Source organism: Thunnus albacares, chromosome 14, assembly GCF_914725855.1.
Source record: "Thunnus albacares chromosome 14, fThuAlb1.1, whole genome shotgun sequence".
In the NCBI taxonomy this organism is placed as follows: Eukaryota; Metazoa; Chordata; class Actinopteri; order Scombriformes; family Scombridae; genus Thunnus; species Thunnus albacares.
This window is the reverse complement of record NC_058119.1, coordinates 23,801,174-23,817,500: the sequence shown is the minus strand read 5'-3', so window position 1 is coordinate 23,817,500 and position 16,327 is coordinate 23,801,174. Positions and strand designations below refer to the sequence as shown.

Below are 16,327 nucleotides of genomic sequence, written 5' to 3'. Positions count from 1 at the left end.
AGCCCAGAAGCTCCACCGCTGCAGAGCAGAGTGGCTTTCTGATCACTTGTTTATTCATATTAAACGTGTCGCATGTCCAAATTGCACCAAATTCAACACTCCCTTGTGCCCCCAGCAATGCACCCGCCAAGTATGAAGTAGATTGGATGAAAGGTTCTTGAGATATGCAAAGGACAAACAAACATGCATACAGACAGACAGACAGACAGAGATTCCTTGCTTTATATAAAGAGATATAGAGAGACTGAGTTTGAAATTATATATGACAGATTTGACTGGGGCGGCCTGGAAAATCATGACAACATGCAACATGCCATATGCAGACAAACTAAGTTGAGCAGTTGCAAGTTCAAACTATCCAGCAGGAACATGAACGTCATATTTACTGCTGGATTCACAAATATTGCTAATTGGCAATACAGGTCACCTAACCTACAATATACAGCCCAACTTTTCAACACTCTTTGTTATGCTGATTTAGTTACTTCAAAGTAACTACGTTTTTATTGTTTACATATTTTTCTTAGCCTTAGTTTGTTTGAAGTCATTTTTCCACCAGCTTTACATTTCTACCACCGTTTGCTGTTGCCAGAAAACTCTAAAAGCTCCAAAAGCGCAGCACACAACATAAAAGGCATCATAGAGGTTGCTGATCTTGTCTGTGAATACTTGTTTGTTTATGATAATTATACTCTCAAATTGGTGTAGTAATTATTTATAGATGTTGATATGCAACACATTGTACATTCAGCTTGGGAAATTAAAGGTTGAAAGTTTAACATCTACCACACACGAACAGCTCATTATTATTCATCTCCACTGTCACTGCTCTGAAACTGTAGGAACTGTTGAGTGATGGCTTATGTGAAATCATTCATAACACCTTAAAAATACTTTAATAAACAATATCACACATACACAGTTAATTGTCTGTTCTAGAAAGTTCCTTTCTTTATAATCTGAAAACCATGTCTTGGGCTCTACGATGGACATTTGTTTTTCAGGCTGTTTATTAATCGCTCCAGCCTTTTGTATTACTCATCTTTCCACAAGTGCTTTTTATTATGAAACCTTACTACAGGGCAATGAATGTCTTCAAGTATAAAGTACGGGTCATGTGCACTGTTAGTGTTTAGTCTAATGCCCTCATCCATCTATTCCACCATCACTTTCCACCTTTTAATTGCCTAAAACACTTCAACCACTAAGCCCTTACCCTGCTCACATTAGATTAGCTATGTTTGTGCTCCGATAACCTCTCTCAGGCGGCTTCTCAACAGGAAGGCTGATGAGAGGGTATATTAAGGCTGTTGAGGAGGGCTGGGGGCTTCTGGGAGCCCAAAGAGACAAGAACCGTTATTGGAAATGTAATTTTTGTTTGTCTGCAATTACCTCCCCGCTCATTTGTTTTACAGACGCTGTTGTTATAGTGAGAAGAGAGAACGGTGGATTCTCCCTTGGATTGCTCTTCTGAGAGGCTGCAGTTTATTACAAATGGAAAAGCTTTCATTGCAGATTGCCCCACCGCTGCATAGAGGTACGTGACCCATCTGAAGCACACTGGGGTTGGCTCTATAGAGGAGGATTTACTCACAAAGTGCGCAGACAAGAGGTCGATTGTGTGTGTTTGTGTAAGTTTACGTACATGCGTATTGTACGTAATTTGTGTTTAGAAATGAGTAACTTCAAGCTAGAGAGTGAACGCAGGTTAGATGGCATGAATTAATGTATGGAAAGTCTGTTTGCACACCATTAAATATGTGTGTGTGTGTGGTTTATACATCCATATGGAGCAACAGTGTTAACTATTGTGTGCAATCAGCTGGTTTACATTAAGCATGCTTGAATTTCCATTTGACATAGCTAAGGTATTTTCATTTTAGCCAAAGTATTTACAATTACACATCAATGACACACATGTTGCATGTTAGAAAAGGTACCAGCAGAACTGAAGGGTTGGATTTTAAAATGTTATACCCCATCCCCTGTCTGGAAAATATGGTACCTGATGTCAGTTGCTAAATGTAAAGGAACAACAATAAATATACGAGCTTATATATTATCTTCAGCATGTTTGCAAGGTGGCTGCTAATTGAGTCATTCATTCATCCATTAAAAAAGAAAATGAAACAGAATTATAACATGACATTTGATGAGCATTCTTAAAATGTAGTTACTGCATTTTTAAACATTAATTTAATAAATCACTTTGTTTTATGTCTACCTACGAATTAATGAATAATAAATAATAACTATTCAATATTTATTTTGGCATACTCTACTCCCCGCTGACATTTGAGTAAAATTAACCATTCACTAAACTGCTCCCTCAAACAGCATCATAGCTTAGCAACTGTAACTATGCACAACAGGTCTCTCAAGCTTGTTTTTTTTTTCTCCATATACTGTGTTCATGTAGTTAAAAGTGTAAGGAGTGAATTAAACAGTGTGTTCATGAGCTCTAAGCAGTGATCAGTGATTTTGAGATCGCAATAGTTGACGCAAATTCAAGAAATATCTGCAATATTTGCGAGAGCTTGCAGTTCAGTTAAATTACTGCAACTTTTCTGCATGAAATGACCAAATCAACAGACCACTTGTGATTTGGACCAATTGTTGCGATTCATGTCGCATGCAAAACAGTTCCCAAATGTTCCCAAATGAGTTTTGCATTCAGTTAGTCAGAAAAAAACAAGTTGATGTGTTGTTCAGACAGCAAAGATGGACATAATCTGCCTCAAACTCAAAATGGGCACTTTGGAAATGAAACTTTGGAACACTTTGGAAATTTCTTTTAATGGCATTATTGACTGATGTTAGTTTTGTGCAAATGTTGAGGTGAAAGTTTATTTACTAAAGGCACATAAACCATTGCAAATTGTATCACAATTTTTGAGAAAAGCCACTGCAAAATCAAACATTTTTTGCTGCAATAATCACAAAAAAAACACAGCGAATCCTGGAGGGATAGTCTAATGTAAGATGCTGTAATTAGCATGTCCAGCTACCCACAGTAGTAACTGAGTGTTACTTCAAAGGCCAAGGAGCACTTGATTAACTCAATACTTTTATTTGTGGGGTTACAGGTCACGTTACAAAAAAAGGCCTCACAATCACTGCATCCAAGCCGAGTCCTGGTTGCTATCAGAGTGTAGGGTACGGTAGCAGCTTTATAATGCTCTTTAAGTTTACAGTCCAGCAACCCTAGCAACGTATACCAATATAACGTTATGTTTACCAACACGTTAATCTGAAAAGCCTTTTCTCTTATTTTACATTGTACATTGTGTTTAAGATCAGTCTTTCAGCATGATATCATGTATGTAGCCATTGAGTCCATATTTAAGACCCCTTTTACGAGATTCTTGTTTTAAAATGAGTCAACTGGAAACATTAAAAAATCGGTCGCAGACAGCATTTTCAACCAATTCATGGCGCTGATATTAGCTTAATTAGCATGCTATGGCTGATCAAATCTGCCAGTGATAGTTTTCCTTTCAGCCAGCAAAATCCATGTACATCTGCTAAAAATGAGAAGCCTCCTCAGGATGAAGTCAAGGACCCACTGTTTCAAAAATTACTGAGAATTAGCCACTGTCTCATGCACAAACACAAAGCTTGACAGGCATAGCAACAGTAACTAAGGCGGGCAAACAGTCAGTTGTATTACTTTCCTACTAAAGACATTTTTACAACAAATAAAGGGACAAAAGACTGACTTCAAAAAAGGTTCTAGACATAAATAGACAAAATAAAAAAGCAGACTCTGCTCCCTTTGTTCATGCACCAACTGACTTGTACATTTGCAACAAACGTGCCTTTTTTTCCCCTGTAAAAGCAGGAATAATGTAGTTCTGTGATCTCATTTAGTGCCACTGAATGCATGTTATCCAGCTAGTAACAGCTAATCACTTTATCATCAGTGAAAATTTCTTTAATAAGGTCAATGCCCCCTGACCTCTGCACCTATAAAGAACAGGCCAGTCGTAGCTATTAGTCTGCTCCACACTGGGAGGCACCATTATTGCTCGTAGGATGGCGGTGGTTTAGGTGGGGGAGGGGGGGAGGGGGGGGGGGTGCTGGAGGAGTCGAGAAGGAGCTAGGGAGTAGGTAATTTGATTGGTGCAAAATTAGGGACTCCTCTGCTGAGGTATTATGGGAGAGTTCCTGGTGGGTCATTTTAGCTTCACTTCCTCCATATTTCTCAGCTTGATTAAAAATTGATCGGCAACGGCAATGTGAATATATTATTGGGGCCATTATTCACCCCTGACAGATAATTGGATGGTACACACAACTCTATTTTCTTTGGGGGCAATGCCATCGCTTGTGTGGCTCTGGTCTGTGTGTGTGTGTGTGTGTGTGTGTGTGTCTGTGTGTGTGTGTGTGTGTGTGTGAAGGAGAGAAAAGAAGATGGAAGCAGAGCGAAGGAGAGAACGAGGGAGTACTGGGTGGATAGATGGTTTAGCTGAAGCCTTTTTTTCTCTTTTTTTATTGTAAGTCAATAAATCACTCCATCTTCTCTTCTTTCAAACCATCTCTCCATCCCATTTCAACCCTACTGTCAATGTCTATGGCCATATATGATGGATATGTTATTGAAACATCATGCAAAGCGTATAATCATTTTTCTGGTAATAATTCATAACCTATTCTCATAAAAGTTTGGAATACGGCCATGAAATACATTGTTAGATAAAACCAACATGGATTTGGATTTGCCTTTAGTTTGCGCTTATGCTCCATCTCAAATTCACTTATTACTAAAGATTGAATTTTGGTCTAAAAAGCACTCGAGCTGTGGAGAATGTCTGTGAATAAGCCAGTCTGATAGCAGTTAGCTAGCATAGCCGCAGGCACAGATGGATATTGGAATGAGCAAAATGCAATGTCTGCTTGGTGGCTAATGCTATTTGCTATTCGCCCAAGGCTTAGCTCGCTGCCATTTTCACGCCTTCTTAATGTCTTAAACTGCATGAAGAAAGAGATGACTTTCACAACGTGGTATGGACCCATGCACAGTTGTCTGTTGCTCTACAAATACAGTAGTGTATGAGTCAGGAGTACCTTTAAGGACTACATTAAAATTTAGCATTATTTGTTTTTTTGTGTGTCTTTTAGTTGTAAGTGAAAAAGCTGAGTTAACTTTATTGCCATTACAAAAAACAGGATAACATTCAAATTAGCATATTTATAATAAAACCATCATATACTATAAAAAACCATCAAGAATATACTAAAATACACAAAGTACCATAAGCATAAAACATAAGCTAAAAACAATAAACAGAACCTGAAAGTGTGAAATCTTTGCAAATGAGCTTCAGCTCACTTGAATAGCATACTATGATTGTTACCTTATTTTTTTGTGCACTGCACCATCTACAGGTCAGAAGTTCTGCGATGTATTTGTCTTCGCGAAGTGAGTTTCTATAGGTGGCGCTCTTTTCGTTGTCTGCTGTTATAACTCATTCTAACTACCCAGCTCTTCTTCTGTTTATTCTAAACAAACCACTGCTTAATACTGCTGGATTTGTAAAACATTTACATTTTCTTTTTTTTCCCTGATGCGTCGAAGGATATTTGTTAGATCAGAAACTGCATATAAGATCAACCACTTGTGCTGTTTTGTTACATCGGTTGGCAATAGACTTTAGCAAAACAGACACTTTTATATATAAAAAAAAAGTTATAGAATAGTTCTCCCATTAAAAGATGTGTTGTCAGTTTTTGGTGATAAGAAATGCTATTAAAAGTATATTACGAAGACATTATTTGTAATATGTTAAAGTACCAGTCATTGGCAATTTCTGCTATTTACTGTTATATGTATGTATGTACCAGCAAAACATTATTAGAGCAGATCTGGGCCAATCTGCTTTATGAGCAAGACCAAAGGGTGCAATGTACAAAAACCTGTGTTACTGGGTGTCTGATAAAAGTATGAAAAATAAGTATTGTTGATTGTTGTATGTGTCTGACATCACGGAACCAGACACTCTGGTTATTTAAGTAAATCGTTTTCTACAGAGGCATTTATACAACCCTTCCTTCCATGTTCAAATCAAATAAGTAGCTATGAGCTCACTGATGGAAAGGCTTCATAGGAAATGACATGTTTCTGTAACATTATTATATGTTAGCTCTCACGTCGTCCATCCAGTGTTGTTTTATGGAGTAGTAACTTCCTGTGTAACTGTGTATTTGTTTACTGGAACTGATTCTTTCGTTTCCTTTCTGTTTATTCTCCCCCTCACTTTGCCTCTTTCTGTCCCTTTAATCGCTATTTCTGTCTTCTTCTACATGGCTCATTCATTTCTTCTTCCCTCTCCACTTATAACTTTAATGTAACATCTCATGTTCTGTATCAGTCCTTAACTTCTCCTTCTCTCTCCATCTTCCCCACTCTGTCTTTCTTTCCATGTGGGAGAGAAAAACACTGCTCTCCCCCTCACAAAGACGCTCCTGAGTGGAAATTACCGGCGGAGATTAATAACGACATTAGGCAGTAATGATGCTGCGCCGAATGAAATATTTATTAAAGATCCCTCTGCTAGCAATTAGCATGGCATGTAATCGTTCAGCACAAGAAATCAAGATGATTGTGCCGCAGTTCCCCCATCCCCTTATCGCCCTCTTTTCAGAACCCCCCTCACCCCCCCATACACACACACACAGTTGAAAACAACCCCCTGTACAGCTTCTATTCTCCACATCCCCCCCTTGTCCCCTGCTACCATCACTGAAAACATTCGCAGCCTCTTCCTGGACGTCTTCTCTCCATGACAACAGTAGCTTTGGGAGGTGCTGGAGTCTCTGTGTATGTGTGTGTTGGTGGTTGGTGGTGGTGGTCCAGGGCATCCAGTCTTAATTACAGGCACTCTGCCTTGAGCTGGGGAGAATACTCCATGAGGCAATTACATTGTCAGGAATGCAGACTTCAGAAATCGCTGTTGATCGGCTCAGGAGGACGGTGAAATCAGACCGCAGGCGTGTCAAAGAGTGCCGGCGTTTCGTCTTCGTTCCAACTTCCTGCCAAGTTGTCCAGGGCGGGAGTGAAGTGAGAGAAAACCTTATTATTGGATGCCTGTCTTGGGTCTTGGAGTCCACTCACTTCCAGTGCCTAAAGGGACAGGTTATCACAAGTTGCATACAAGTTTTCCCAGAGCTTTCACTTGCATAACTTTTTGAGAAACTTTTTGCTAACTGGGATGCGGCAAAGATTATTGTTGCCATGTGATGCTCATTTTTATATCTGGAAGATAGGGTGTCATATAATCAGTAACATGAAAATAATTGTACTTCCCAGAGGTGGTAAAATAGTGCACCGACTCATTTCAAGGATGGGCTGCCCTTCAGCATGTTTGTTCAAACAAGCTTGACCTCATTTTCGAGTCGTCACCTGAGAAGGACAATGGAGAGAAGGAGGCGTGAAAGGGACGATGAGGAGAAAGAGGAAAGGCGGGAGGATGGGGGTTGGGGGGCGGGAGGGGGGTTGTTGTTACAGAAAAGGTCAGAGGTCAGATAATCAAAAGTGTCCGTTTATTGGCTACATCATCAAACCTCAAGGAGCTCATCAATGTAGCCAGTCAGGCGTGTGGCTCTGCTAATCAGCTCTCAAACCAGTGTTTAGCCATGCCGATGCCATCCCAGAATAACATGAAAGACAGAATGAGTGAAAGAAAGACTCAAGGGGGGGGGGGGGGGGTACGAAACAGAGAGTGGGCTAATGTAATAGTAGTTCACTTCACAAACCCTGACAAAGGGTGGCAGGGAGAGACGGATCAATTTGCAATATTGTGGGCTGCGGCCCTGGCAACAAAGGCAGGACAAGAAAGCAAGCACATTAAGTGATGCTCTTGTATGAACTCTGGCAATCAATAAACATCAGGGGCAGAGGGGGAAGAAGAGAGAGTGTGTGTGAGTGAGAGAGGGAAAGAGTGAAGGAAAGGAGAACAGAAGGAAGGAGCGATGAGTGGAAGAGAGGGATGACAAAGAACAATAGATGGCTGAAGATAATACTCTTCTATCTAAAGACAGTTCTTTGTTTGACAAACTTTGTCGCTGCTCTTAACTCATATTATTAATTAGATAGTTATCTTTAGCCCACTCATAGATTAGATAAGCTGTTAATTAATCTTTGAATCTAATTAACTGTCTTGCTATTAATAGGTTTGGCCACATTATTGTACCTTTGACTGTCAACACACTGAAATTGATATCTACAGTTCAGGAGCGAGTAGTAAAGCGCCTCGGTTCCTTTGGCCGTTGATTGCTTTTGCTTTGGGAGCCACAACTACTACTAATAGTTGTAGTACTTGTGATCATAGTAGTGTTAAAGACACAAGAATTTCCATTGAAACAAGACACATAAAATAATTTGATGTATAATTTTTAATGATTTTGATCTTAAAAGAAAATTTGTAGACAGAATCTTAAATCTAAAGAAATGTGCGGTCTATTAAAATTCCACCAAAGACTGGATGATTTACAGTATCTGATGTGTTGTGTTCCTCTCTGAGTATTCACATATTTGCATACATTAATTAATTAATAAGCATTAAATGTGCAGAAGACTACTGTACTAGCAGAATTAATTAGTCCATTGATCCATTTTGCCATTGTGTTTTGGAAAAAAAAAAAAAAACTTGTTAACTTCTCAATTCCTCTTGAATGCTTCGTTTATATGCCTTTATTGCAAGTCAGGCTGGTTTTCTGTTCCTTTCATTTAAGTGTTTTTACATATTTTTCTTCTGCTTGTACTGCGCAGTAAGATAATAGCTGCAGCACCTGTAGCTCAGGAGGTAGAGCTGGTCACCTGCTAATGGTAGGATTGGCGGTTTGATCCGTGGCTCCTCTTATCTTTGTGTCAAAGTGTCCTTGAGCAAGATACATCGCATGATACCTCACTGACATCACTGTGCGTGTGTGTGTGTGTGTGTGAATGGTTGCATGAGAGGCCAATTGTGTAGTGCTTTGGATAAAAGCGCAGTCCATTTACCATTCATTTAATAAATTAATTTATTATAAAACAGTGAATTAATACAGTTTGTGACTACTGTATTTTAAAAGGGGTATGCAGTATTTATACCCACACTCTCCATCTTGCTCCCATAATGATTTACTATAGTGTTTCAACCGAATGCACATCTCTGTCTGGAAAGATCCAGTGTGTATATTTCCTTTTTTCCTTTGTTCAGTATTGACTTAAGCTTGTACCCACAATGATATATTTCTAGTCACCATGTGGAGACAGTATTTCTTATAACCTCACTACAGAAGTAATTTCTCTATGGGACAATAAAATCTACCTTGATCCTGATCTTAAGATGGATGATACAGGTGGATGATACAGAGGGAGCTGAAGGAGGACAAGGTGGAGTTAAGTGAGAGAGAAAAATAAAGAGGAACTTTACTAAAAAAACAACAAAAAAAAAGCAATGTCATATAGTCTTTTATCCAGATGAATTCTGCTGAGATCAAGGGTCACTTTAACAAGGGAACCCTGAAAGCCTTCGTGTTTATAGAGGTCTTACTACCATATTTAATCTTAACTGATAATGTATGCAGAAAATCATGAGAGTATCTTTATAAAACATCTGTTTTAACAAGGAGATCTCTGTGTGCTTAAATTTACAGTACACAACCAGCAATTTAGGAAAACCCAGGGTGTTTGATATATGTGCTGCAATTTATATGCCCTAACTTACAAATTATGATGTTATTTAGTTATCACTTATTTGATCTTAAGAAAATATTTGGAGGCACAACAGTCCACAGAAATGTGTGGTCTATTAAAATTCCCCTGAAGACTGGATCTTACAGTATCTTATGTGTAGTGTTACACTCTCGGCATTCATATATTTGCTTAATGTTCAGAAGTAAAAAAGAAGAAGACTTCCTTGTTTTTAGGCTTTATTCAGATATTTTTATAAATAAATTCTGAGAACAACATAAAAATGACCTCAAAGTTACTTTAAGAATCGGTATGTGTTTGTAACTGAAGGGCACATTTAGATTGATTTACAGTGCAGTAAAAACATTTAATTTACATTTAATATGATTTCAGGCTGGAGACGACGAAGAAAGGAATAGAAAGGAACAGAAAGTACCATAAAGATATGGGAGCGGGAATGTAATGAATGAAGACTAGTCTACTCAGGTGAACTTTAAAACTATCATACCTCTACTGAGTATGCAAGTTTCTTTAAGCCTCCATTTTGCCTGTAACTTAAAGTCTGCGTAAAGCAATAATAAATACGAGTTTGTCACACCACAAAGAATGTGTTATTAACCACCCAGCCAAATTTGAATGATTAAAAAATCATTTTACTTAAAAAGTATATAAAATTAAATTTCAAAAATGGAATAATAAATATTCTCTGCTCTGAAACGCTGGGGGTGTGTCCACTGAAGGCGCTGAAAGCACGGCCCAACTGAACAGCCTCTGAGTTAACAACGCTCATACCAAACTCTTGCATAAAAATACACAATTTAAAATAGGCAAGCAACATGGATGACATTTTAAAAACAGAGTAACGTTAGGAGCCTCTGTTTAATTTGGCACATATTTTGTAGGTAAATGTGGACTTATTTCAGTACAAATGTAACTTAAATGACTAGTTAACAAGCGAACCATCACCAATCAGTGGTATGTTAAATCAATAGAGTTCGGTGCACTTAATGTTACTCACTGCTCTGCTTGTGGCTATCACCCTCGGAGCAATTGCCTCTCACACTGTGTCTTTTTGTGAAGTGCTGCCCCGCAAATGCTCTCCCTCTGGCTGGGAACCTGCCAGCATCGCGTTCATCGACTCTACCCGTCTTCCCAGCCGAACAGCTGGTGCTGAAGCCGAAACCGCTGGTGGTTTTACCCATCAATGGACGCTTCAGCTGGGTTTTAAATATTTCCTTGAGCGCTAATATTGACCGAAAATGGCTCCATTCACCAGTAACAGCAGATTATCTGAAGTGAATCCCAGACGAAAATTTGTAAAACTACCTGGTGTAAAAATAGTAACTATGAGTACGTGTGCTCTAGTGTTCATGTAGTGGGGGGGTAGTGGGGTCATGCTAGTCACCTCTGTATGTCATAGAGCCACCATTTCAGGCCCACCCAAAAACTCCTGAACACAGAAATGGTGAAAAATAGTTAAATGGTCTAACTAACTAACTAACCACAATTCAGTACTACGTAGTTTAGTCTTTCACATGTTTTCAGCAATTATTTTCTAACATGTAGAAATCTCTCATTTTCATTCACACAGACTTTAAGCGTTTACTTCATCAAAGTAATTTGCTTGTACACAACATAATCTTGTTGATTTATCTGAATTCATTTAGTGCCTGTATAGAAGTGTTTAGAGAAGAAAGAAAAAATACAGGGTCACTGTCATTCCCCACCTCACCTGCACGGTGTCATATTTCAGTCTTCTCCAATAGACCTTTTTGTGTGTGTGTGTGTGTGTGTGTGTGTGTGTGTGTAACTGGACCTGGTCCTGAGCCATTGTGTTAGTGTGACAGAAGCCTTTGCCCACTCTTTGATGCCCCCTCCAGAGCTTTCAAGCATCCTCTGTCAAGGGCTCGGCTATTCTGCTACACACACACACACACTCATGTACTCACACACACACACACACACACACACACACACACACAGTCTCTCCCCGCTGGGACCAGAGACCTTCATTTGCATTATGATGGCAGGCAGATTAAGTACATTCCACTGCACACTAAAGGGACTCAGAACAACACGCACACACAATACAGACACACACACATGTACACACTTGTCTTTGGGCCAGTAAGGCAGGCTTCGAACAAAACTGGTGCCCGGTACAGGGTATCAATCCCATTACTTGCCCTCGTCCTCTGTTGTCCCCTCCCTCTCGAGAGAACAAAGGACGGAGACATCGAAAGGATCTAAACCTCACCGATTCAGGGTGGGAGGAGGAAGAGGAGGGCTGAGCGATGGGAGGAGAGAGGAAAAAGATGAGAAGAAAGGAGGGTGTCAGGGTGGGGTTGGTGTTTGAGAGGGAGAAATAACTCTGACAGGCAGCTAGAGGGACTAAGCTCATTTAGATAAATCGACATCCCCAGCTGAGATAAAACCAATGATGATTTGTACTGTATCTTCAGGGGATAAAAGCCATTCTATTGGATTTCATAGGGCCCCGGTGTCCTGGGATTTCACAGGCCCCGGCACAGAGTGATTGTGTGGGTCTCAGCATGGAGGGACAGGCCACTTGAGAGGGGAGGGATGGTGACTCCTGCTAGGATAGGGGAGAAAAATTCCCATCATTACTGAGAAATATCAAACACAACACATGAGGAGGTGGCAGTGGGACTGTGAGAGGTGATGCTGGGGTCTTTCTGTCTCTTTACGCTCTATTCTGTCTCTCCCTCTCTCTTACTAGCTCCCTCTCAGGGCAGAAGGAAAATAATCAGTAGAAGAAGTGTTAGAGGCTCAATATTCAACCTTCTTTTCAGTATTTGTGAAAGCTGTTTTCATTTAAGGAAATTAGCATGAATGTATGATCATACAAATCGTAACCAGTTCCCGTTACTCTAATCATTGCTTCAGCTTTCTTGCATTTTGTATTCATTCAACTTTAGCAATAGCAGAGAGGAAACTGCAGAAACATCTCATGTTTATCACAAGTTACAGTGCATTTGAGTAACTATGGTGGCCAACTGCAGCAGGTATTTCAGATGTGTTCATGCAAGCTTTAAAATCCAAAGGGGGTAAAGCAGTTCAGAATTTAAAAAAAAAAAAAAAAATCTCATATCAACTCAATTTGATATGATATGTTGGTGTAATGCAGTCTTAGCATCAAGTACCAGCAGGTGCACACTGTAACGGCACACACGGATACGTCTAAAAAAAATCCTTCTAAAGTTTGGAGATGTAAGAAGAAATAAGTATTAGCCTAAGTTTAGACACTTAAGCTGCAACTGAGTGAAGTAAAGTCATATTCCAATTGAAGTAAAATTAGTTGGTTAAATAGAAAACTATTGCTGAACTAACAAATCAATGATACAATCAATTTCTGACACATCATCTGATGAAAAGAACATAAATGAAAATGGCAATAATTAGATTTTTTCCCCTTCGTTCAACCTCATGTTGCACTCTTTACCCTGCATAGTTCCTTTGGGTCTATTTGGTTTTGATGACAGCAGTGCTTTACTCATTAATAATAAAGGCAGTGTGATCGTTCTCTACATTAAAAACTTCTACATTTAGATTTAGATCTACCCTCCCAACTGTTCATAGCCTCAGGTAAAGAGACCTGGGTCTGAAAAATTTAACAGTCTGTAAAACCTTCTCTATAAATTAAAAAGTAATTAATGTCTCTACCTTAAATGTACAGTACCGACCTCACTCCATCCTCACTAAAAGTATGGGTGCACTGTAAAGTGGTCCCTTCACAATCCTGCATTTAAGTAGAGGTCTGGAAACTTGCAGACTCCACCTTGCAAGAAAAAAATCAACTCTCCATTGCATTAGGGCAATTAGACCATCTTGGCCTAAATAATATACTTAGAACCCTGCAGTCTATGTTCAATATTTCATCTTTTATTCAGGTTCAGGGAGTGCTTCTATAGTGAATACACTTTCTCCACAGCATGGCTCTGTAATGCAGGTATTTTTCTTGGGAGGCTTTTAGGGGGGTAGTTAGGTAAAAGCCATTGGAACGGCCCTTCTCTGCCCATTCCTGAGGCTGAATAATGAATCTTTTACCTGCGTCCTGTGCAAACGTTTCTTAAGCATATCCGGCTAGCCAAATAGGGGAGAGAATTAATATTAAAGGTCAGTTTCTCAAAGCAGCAGACTGCAGGACCTCCTGTGAGCAAACTAGTACTCCATTGTCATTTACACTGAAAATGAATAAACGCAAAGGGGTTTACATTAAACTTGGTAGGGAAGCAGTGTGTGAACAACGGCTCTAGAAGACATCAAACTTATGTGTAGCTGAGGTATGCAGATCCTTTACTTGAGTAAAAATTGCAGTACTATGATATGAAAATACAAGTCCTGCTTTTACTCTCAGCCACTGTAACCTGAGCCGTGGACAAATCTACAGCAGGAAAATCTGCACATGATGTTTCTTTATTGAAACTTTTACAGTGCGCGCTGCTATTGTACAACATGTGTAACTACTTTTGGAGCTCCTGTGTCGTTTTCTCCTACTTGCCTCCTTGTTCTTGTCTTTAAATGGTACATAACATGCTTTTTGTGACTTTCTGTCATTTTAATGCTGTTATATTGTTAGACGTCTATGTTAAACATAGTCAAAGTTCCACAACATGAGGTGAATGCAGCTAAAAATGCTTTCTGCAAGTCAAAAGCTAGGGATTCAACCTGCTCTGAGTGCTCTGATTGCAATGTTACCTCTACTTCTCCATCGAATCGTCGAATTGGCCGTCTGTTCGGTAATCTTCGTTATTAAAGTTGCTCCACGGGTTGTTTGCGTTGTCCACTCTTATATTTCAGATGGGATTTCAGCTCAAGCGTGTACAGATGTTTGTTTGTGTAGTCTCCAGAGCTGTCAGAAGTCTGCCAAGATGCAACTTCCAGAAGCTAACCAATCACAACAGAGTGGGCTCATCGGGAGGGGGGCCTTAAAGAGACAGGAGCTAAAACGGCCTGTTTCAGACAGAGGCTGAACTGAGGGGCTGCATACAGAGCCAGTGAAAGATAGATAAATAGTTTTTTGAACTGTAAATCATGCAAAGATATTCCGGTATAGCTCCAGAATGAAAGTATAGACCTGGAAATGTGCATGATATGTCCTCTTTAAAAATTTGTAGAGTGTATTGGAAGGATATGGAGGATATGGTGATTGGGTTGGGGTACCACAATGAGGCCGTCATCAACAAGGAGTCAATTGTTGTTTTAAAATTTTGAACGGGGCCGGATCACAGGGGATTAGGCCTAAGCACTCTTTAATGATAACTAATGAGGAGGGATTTGCATAAGGTATTTTAAAATGCAAAAATTTAACAGCAGAATTAGAAATATGGTAAATAAAATAATAATAATGATATATATATATATATATATATATATATGTGTGTATATAAAAAACAACAACAACCTTGGACTAACACACCCAAACAGCAGGGCAAGAAAAGGATCCACCGCAGAAATCTTTTCACAGGGACAGTGACCAAACTAACGTGGAGCAGTAAGCGGGGCTAGTGGTAATTAGCACTGGTGGGTGCCCCGTTAAATTGAATTTAACGACAACACAGCAGTCTTACTGAGTGCGAACTAATCCTGGACTCTGGAGCATTATGTTTAATGGGCCCGAAAGAAAATGATGGCCTTTCAAAAGCAAAACCAATTAACACAGAGTGGAGATGTCTAGTGCTGAGCTTTCCAAATCTCATAAGAACTTCTGCCCTCGTATTATATAACTGGATTTCTGTTCATTTTGAATAATGAAGGAGGTAGAGAAGCATGACATAATATAGCTATCATAACTCTGAGTCCAATGAAAGAAAAATGGAATATGTTTCACAGAACAGCGGCAGTGGAAGGCAGACCATAATGTTTTACTCCTGCAGACGTGCTGCTGCTGCTTCACTCAAGTCTGAGTATTTATCCAGAAAATTACTTCAGAAGAATCAGGGCCCCTGTAGAGCTTTCATCATCACTGGTAGCCATTTTTTTTTTTTTTTTTTACAAATTCTCACTTGTTAGACAATGTAGTAGGTAGTTGGCCAGGCAGAACTATGACAAAGTATTTAATTACTATTTAAAGAACTTAACACTGGGCAATTGAGTCAGGAGAAATGTCTTTTTTAAAATGGGAAAGTATTTAAGAAATTAGTTGAGCATACTTGTACTCTAGGCACATCTTACCTTAAAGAGTACCAAATTTCAGCTTATTTGGTACTCTAAGCAGACAAGGTATTATTTCCATCACCATTTAACTCTGAATTCTGATGTTTTGCTTACTCTGAAGCCCCTCAAGGGCCTTTTTGGAAGCCCTTCTCCGCTTCTCAGCTGGAGAATACATTTTGAAATAAACTCATGAATAGTAATGAAACACAACAGTATCTTTTTCAAGTCTGTTGTCACCCAGTCAAGTTGCTTTTCCGATCTCACAAGGATTTGGCCTCAATTTCCTATCTGTCCTGAAATTCTCTCTCCCACCTGCTGTGCAATGAAGCATGCTGGGATTGAAAACAGTGTCAACACTTTCAGTGGAGAGTTTTAGTGTTTTATGATGGTCTAAATGCTCTTTCAGGGGCTTTTTCACTCAGACAAGAACGAAGTCTGATACAAACTCTAAATACTTGTAGGTTTTGGTCGTAA

At 39.4% G+C, this 16,327-nt stretch overlaps 1 long non-coding RNA gene across 1 annotated transcript in view; it reads left to right on the top strand.

The window, feature by feature from the left end:
* The window catches only part of LOC122997540, a 30,931-nt gene extending 29,398 nt beyond the window's left edge, over positions 1-1,533 (top strand). The window contains exon 4 of the long non-coding RNA XR_006407227.1: positions 1,416-1,533. This is a non-coding gene — a long non-coding RNA (uncharacterized LOC122997540). The remainder of the gene's footprint in view (positions 1-1,415) is intronic.
* The last annotated feature ends 14,794 nt before the right edge of the window (positions 1,534-16,327 follow it).